Source organism: Montipora capricornis, chromosome 1 (genome assembly GCF_036669925.1).
Source record: "Montipora capricornis isolate CH-2021 chromosome 1, ASM3666992v2, whole genome shotgun sequence".
Taxonomy (NCBI): Eukaryota; Metazoa; Cnidaria; class Anthozoa; order Scleractinia; family Acroporidae; genus Montipora; species Montipora capricornis.
In genome coordinates, this window is record NC_090883.1 from 47,006,733 (window position 1) to 47,014,232 (window position 7,500).

Below are 7,500 nucleotides of genomic sequence, written 5' to 3' on the forward strand. Positions count from 1 at the left end.
TTGGTGAGGTACTTTACATAACTTTAAAATGGACATTAATGGGGAAGTTACAGCTCATAAAGAGATGCTACATTAATAATAGGCGGTTTGGAGAACTTGTTGGCGAAGCTAAGCGCCGGTGACATGGTGGAACTAGAAGCTAAATATCACAAATCAAGCTTAACAACACTGAGCAACGACAACAAGGTCAAAAGCGGCGAAAGTAGATGACTCACGTGAGTAGATGACTCACGGAATTGTCCTTGCAGAATTAATTTCATACATAGACGAAAGTCGAGCTGAAAGTAAGAGTGTTTTAGTGTTTAAGATGACAAAGCTGTCGGAAATGTACACATCCAGATTAAAGCAACTTGGCATTGTTCAACCAGGCGCTCTGCACTCAACTAGACTAAAGGATAGGATACTAGCAAGTATTCCTAGTCTACGAGCCTACAAACAGGGTCGGGATACGTTGTTGGCTTTTGATAGCGACATTGGAACAGCACTACAGCAAGTCTGTGAAGAAGACAAAGACACTAATGCAAACTACCTTGCAAAGGCAGCCACTATTGTTAGGAAGGAAATGTTGGCTACCAAGTCTACTTTTAAGGGGACATTTCAAAGACAGTGTCAAGAGAACTCAGTTCCATCATCTCTTGTGTCTTTGGTAAGGATAATTTTGTATGGGCCAAACATTGCCCAACATTCCACTCACTGTTGCCCAGTTACTTCAGTTCAACTGCTTTTTCCGTCGCCGTGAAACAAATTCAAATTGTGGTCGCCATAGTAAGGACCGAGAAACTCCTGTTGCTGTTTACGTTGGTCTAACTGTCCATGAAAAAACGAGCAAACGATTGCTAGTGGAAACTATTTTTAAATTGGGCATATCGATTTCCTATGATCGTGTTCTTGGCATCTCAACGGATTAGATTTGAAGAGGATGGTGTTTTGTGCCCCATTAAACTACGAAGAGGCCTGTTTACAACTTCAGCCATAGACAACATCGACCACAACCCCAGCTCAAACACGGCCCAGGGTTCGTTTCATGGAACTAACATTTCCCTTTTCCAAAATATACCTGAAGGTCATCCAGGATGTGAGCGAGAGGCGATCGTCATGGCAAATGATACTGGATCAGTTACTAAATCAATTTGTTCTTTGCCAGAATGGTATGCGGAGGTACCCCCTGCTCTTCTGCGAGGCGAAAGAGCACAACCACCAGACATGGGTAGACCCGAAGGTGCCGATGGCTGTTTTCTATCAAGGGCAATCACTGACGAATATGAATGGGTTGATCAAGTGAAGATATCAGTAAATCAAGAATAATATCAGGGAGAGACACCAGTAGCTTGGGCAGCACATCATGCCAACTTACAGCCAAAGCAAGCAGTAATGCCAGCAATAACATCGCTGCTTCCTTTTTTCCCAGATGAGGCTAAAAATGTGCCAATGATTCGCCACTCGATGGACGTGATCAAGAAAGCCACAGAATACCTCAACCCTGGCCAGGTCCCAGTCATAGCAGTTGATCAACCGTTGTTCACTGTAGCCAAGCAAATACAATGGAACTGGCCTGAGTCCCATGGCGAGCAACACTTTGTTTTCATTCTTGGAGCACTTCTTATAGAGATGGCAGCCCTTTCAGTTCTCGGTAACTGGCTAGAAGAAACAGGAGGCTTCCACAGACCTATGCGCGCCTTCTGGATGGTGAATTTACAGTACAGAAGTGTTTTCAGCCATCGCCATTGACCAAGAACATGAACAGAATACTGCTATGGTGAAGGGTCACGGGGGAGCTGTTGGGCTGACAGAAAATCCTGCCGCTCTACGGCGCTGGGTGATTTTTGGTACAGAAGTTGCAAGGTTGATAGCAGAATTTGAAGCTTTCTCAGACACAGCATCACGAAGAGGCAAAAAGCACCCAGCTATCTTTCACTAAGGATGTGAAGTCTTTAATCTCGGTCATCGATGACATGGGAAATCCGTTCACTGATGAAAGTGGAGATCTTCTCGTTCTTGACACTAAAGATTTGGGTGATTCTTCTGAATTGAAAACAGTAGAAGAGATCGAAACACTTGGACAAGAACAGTTCGAAACATTCGTCAAGGAGAGATTAAGTGAAGAATAAAACAAAGAACATGCATGATCCTATTAAGAAGAATACGCTTCCACTGTTCAGAAGTCCTCGCCAGAAAGAACCATCCAAAGACAAGCAGCAAATCTCAACTTTTAAGAGTGACTGTGCCCTTTTCTCACGGCTGTTTATCTCGTGTCAAACAAGAGAAGGAGACTTGGACGTTTTTTTTTTTTAAATGAACACCAAGGTTGTCCACCATCAATATCACAAAATAGAAAGCTTCGTCTTCCAGGAACGAAATCCGACCTGACAGACTGCATTCAATCACTTTCGCAGCCTCGAACCAGTGCCCCGACACTAATAGATGTAGCTATAATTGATGGTACAGCAGCTATTAACATGCTAAAACCAACAAATACAGTAAAAACATTTCAAGAGTATGCAGATCTGGTGTTCATTCCATATGTCAAGGGCCAGCTGCAGCATGTTTAAAGACTTGACATCATATGGGACGAGTATGTACCAAACAGTTTGAAAGCAACGACCAGAGAAAAGAGAGGACGTGGTATTCGCTGGCGTGTTCAGTCTTTGACAACTTTTCCAAAAAACTGGAAGGAATTCCTGCGTGTAGATGAAAACACGAAGGAACTATTCAGTTTTTTAGCAGAACAGATTCCTCCTGTAGAGTTCGGCGATGGGAAGCTAGCCATTACCATGAAAGGAGAACTGGTTCTTTGTAGTCCACTGCGGTTTGACAGTTCTAGCGATACTCCATGTAACCGCGAAGAAGCGACACCAGAATTATAGTTCATGCAGCAGATGCGTCGAAAGCAGGACACAAGAACATCGTCATCCGTACTGTAGACACTGATGTCGTTATCATCTGCATTGGCATGACCCAGAAGCTTAACATCAATGAGCTGTGGATTGGCTTCGGCAGTGGTACTAGTTTGAGATAACTAGCTGTTCATGAAATTGCATGTCGTCTTGGTCCTGAAAAGGCAAGATCACTACACGTGTTTCACGCTTTTAATGGCTGTGATACTGTTTCTTGTTTCTCTGGGAAATCTGGGATCTCTGCATGGAGATCTGATCTCTGGGATCTCTGCATGGATCACGTGGATGGGCTATGAAGAAGCAACTTCGGCATTCCTTCAATTGTCCAACAACCCAGATGATGTGAGTGAGAAAGCTAGAGGGATTCGTTGTTCTTCTGTATGACCGCACCAGTACCAAAATGCGCGTTAACGAGGCATGCAAGCAGCGGTTTTCACGGAAGGCAAAGTCTATTGAATCTATATCCCCAACACAGGCTGCTCTTATCCAGCATACTAGAAGAGCAGCATACCAGGGTAGACATTGCTGGGGTCAAGCAATTGTTCCAGTGATGAACTTGGCATGTCCGCACAGGAAGGCTGGAAGCCCCTCTGGACCACATTGCCAGACGTATCATCATCTTGTGATGCACTTATAAAATGTCGCTGCAAGAAAGGTTGCAGGTCTAACTGCTCATGCATCCAAGTGGCTCTTAAGTGCACTGCACTTTGCACTTGTGGTGGAGACTGTGTAATAGATTGATTACGCTTATAAAGTTGGGGGAATAACTGATTAACTGAGACTGCAAAAGTCATGCGAAAGCTTCGAATTCATAGAACTGAAAAAATCCAAGATGGCCGCTATTGTTGCAACCTGCAGTTACTGTACTATCACAAGTCAGTCAAACACCCCTCCCCTTTTCTTTAATTAATTTGGGAACAATATTGCTGAGGTGTGAAGTATTTAATATAAGTATCGAGAAGACTTAAGGTGGCTCAAAATTTACAATTTCCAGCACATTCCAAGACTTAGATTTTGATGTGTCAATTTTCAAAAACTTAAGGTGGCCCTGAACCCCATATACAGATTTTTTTTAAACTTTGCCAAAAGTCGCATCTTATCCCGATTATCAAAATTCTGTAATAAGAAAGAGTTTCAACGTTCCGTTTTTGAAATATAAGCGCTTAAAGGTGAAATTAAGGGTGTTGTTAGCGGGTCATTGTGTTGCTATGGTAACCTATTGTGTAACGCAATTAATACCACCGTGTTCTCCAGTGATTGGGCAGTTTTTTGATACCACGATTGTAGCATCAATTGATAAAGAGTGGTAATTATGACCCATCAAAATCTAAGTCTTGGAAAGTGCTGAAAACTGTTTTACGCCATCTTAAGTTAACTGCAGATGGCCCCTCTTTTCGAGGTCACGTGATTTGCTTTTAAATACTGAGACTTTCTGAAAGTGCCTCAACTGCTCAAACCAATGTAAACACCTCCTAACTAGTGTTGTTGTCTAATAATCATTGACATGTGTTACATGTGAAGCAAACCTAAAGTCAGATGAAAAGACAACACAGTTGTGAAGGTCAAGGTCATGACGAAAATTACCTTGTCGTGTGTAAAAAAAAACCTTATAAGTTCCTGTGTTGTATTGTTAGTTGATGATATCATGACGTCAAATACAAGTAATACCAATGTAATTTGGAACATTTTGAATTAATGTGATAGGCCAGAATGGGTATCTTGTTAGTCTAGCCTCACTTTCATGCATAAAGCCCCTTAAATGGCCTAGACGTAATTTCTGTCAATGGCTCCATACCAAAATCTCTTAAGACTGCCATAAACAGCCTCTGTGCAAAATTTGGTGCTTTCTTCACAAAGTGCAGCATTTTTCACATATCCGCCAGACTAATATTAGTTAAATGAAAAGCGTCGTTAATACCGTGAGGATTAAGGGTGCCGATTTGGAAGATGAATTTTTGTTCCAGATTCTTGCGGCTTTCCGTCGTACGTAGATGTAGGGAAAGGCCGCAGACAGCCATGTGTTTTTTTGAGTGGTTAGGGAGATTAAACTGACGAGCGACTGGCTTAGATGCATTCTCGTCATTCTTCTCAACATCGCAAAGGTGTTCGCGGAATCGGTCGCCTAGTCGTCTACCTGTGTTGCCAATCTATCATTTATTGCATAACGTACAGGTGAAACGATCGGTGATCTTAACAGATCGCTAAGGTCCCGATATCTTGCTAGTGTTAACAATGAAAAGACAAGTTTTGCATCTTGAGCGCGCACATTTGAAAGTGCCGGGTTGCTCGTTAGTTTTGAGCGCGCTTCTAACTAAAAAGTTGCCTACATTTTTGTCGCGTTTGAATTAAATAAGTGGAGGTTGCGAAAATTAAGATTCTACCAGTCTCGGGATCATTCTGGAGTGGTTTAAAATTATTACGAATGATACTTTTGACTGCGTGATTATGAGGATGGAAAGTTAGGGTGAATGGAATTCTGTCATTCTTATCTTTTTGTGACGTTTGAAGTGCTGACTGTCGATCAAATTGTTGGGCGCGATGATGGCCCGCTTTGACCACAGAGACAGGATAGCCACGTTTTTCGAAGAACCGGCACATCTCCTCTGATTTGCTGGAAAAATCGGAGTCATCACTAGATAGACGTCGAAGTCTACGTTTTTGAGAATAAGGAATGGAGTTCTTGACATGTGATGGATGTGACGATGACTACAACAAATAACTGTGAGAATCTGTGGGTTTGTAGTGCACACTGGTACATAGCACATTGCCATTAATAGAAACTTTGTCTTTTCATTGTTAACACTAGCAAGATAAGATCACCGATCGTTTCACATGTACCTCCGCAAATGTCATTTATTGCATAACCTGTACGTTATGCAATAAATTATACATAGGCGAGACAGGTAGACGACTAGCTATAGGCGACCGATTCCGCGAACATCTTCGCGATGTTGAGAAGAATGACGAGGATGCATCTAAGCCAGTCGCTCATCATTTAAATCTCCCTAACCACTCCAAAAACACATGGCTATCTGCGGCCTTTCCCTACATCTATGTTCGACGGAAAGCCGCATGAATCTGGAACAAAAATTCGTCTTCCAAATCGGTACCCTTAATCCTCACGGTATTAACGAGCGCTTTTCATTTTACTAATATATTCCTATTGTTCACGTTGCCATGTTACCACCAATAGCGTAGCTCGTACTCTACTATAAAAACTGCACGTAACCCACAGTTTCTCGATTCGCTCTGAAGAAGGGCTAACGCTCGAACCGTCAGCTTTTATAATTTCTGTACGGTCGGCAATTTACATTATCAACTCCGTTCATAAAACCAAATTTTTGTATACTACTTCCCCACCGTCGCAGCACCACAGTTTTTTTAGAAACTACTCCCTTCATTCTAGTTAAAGTGATCTCTTGTTACAGTTTCGCTCTCCACTAATTTACAGTAATTTTGTAAAGTAATTAACAGTAATTTTGACTCCACTACCCAATCAGACACAACACAACTGTGTAGGTACATGGGCATGAAGGACAGCAAGCGCCGCAAGCCGGTTTATTTTGCTTGTCTTATGCATACAAACTCCGCTCCCGCATAACAATACGTTAGCATACTTGATCGTACTGACCTACTAAAAACTTGTTACAGGAAAAGTACACTGGGCACTTGCCGGATACGAAAACCCAGAAGGGTTACCCTTCGGCAACGAGGGAACGCGTATTCTCCAAACCCTATGCAAGTGCCACTACCCCATGGAGGCTAAGGGGAAATGTTAACAAAAAGTAGCCAAAGAAAGCTGAACCTAGGCTGATTCAAATCCCTAACGGTTCACTTCTTGTACGACAAATTACCCATAATCCTCACTAGACAACCGGACCCAGTCCCATTCCTGTACATTTCGCCGGCTACAACTGTCAGAAATATCATATATTGACTGCACTACCCAATCAGACACAACAAAACTAACTCACTCACAACACAACTGTGTAGATACATGGGCATATAGGACAGCAAGCGCCACAAGCCCCTATATAGACAGCCAAAGGTAGGGCTTCGGTCTGCGGATACATAAAATACTTTTAACATAGATTAAGCGGGCCAGTGCCCTGTAGACATCAAGCTTAACCTTCAAAGAATCATTGACGTATACATATTCTTGGCCTTTTCGGTTTTCTATCTACCATGCCTTTGAAATACTCTTTCTTTCACATCTGAATTAGCTTTTAAGGTAGCACTTCCTGATCTACCGGACTGAGCGCTATAAATAGCTATATCAGGTACAATTTCTCTGAAAGAACTTTAAATGACACCTTTGCCGGGGACATTTTTCCTAATCACTTAGCGTGGCTATGTTAATTGATAGCAAATACTGTAAATGCAGGGCCAGATTGAAGGGCGAAACTGGAAAGGGTTAATTGAGTCCCCAACGTATCCCTTGCGAAGATCTCAGTCCATCTATTGAAGGCTCTGTGATAAGCTTTGAGAGCTCCTGGAACCCTGGAAGCCAGGGCTGACTGCTTCTTCTGGTCTTACAAGTGTAAAACCGTGCGGTTAGTGGAAGTCATTGAAGATGACCATTCGCTGCTGAAAATATCTGAAATGA

General features: G+C 42.5%; 1 pseudogene; it reads left to right on the top strand.

Annotated features, from left to right (window-relative positions):
- LOC138046573 (uncharacterized) overlaps positions 1-7,500 on the top strand; it is a 174,053-nt pseudogene that overhangs the window by 16,873 nt on the left and 149,680 nt on the right.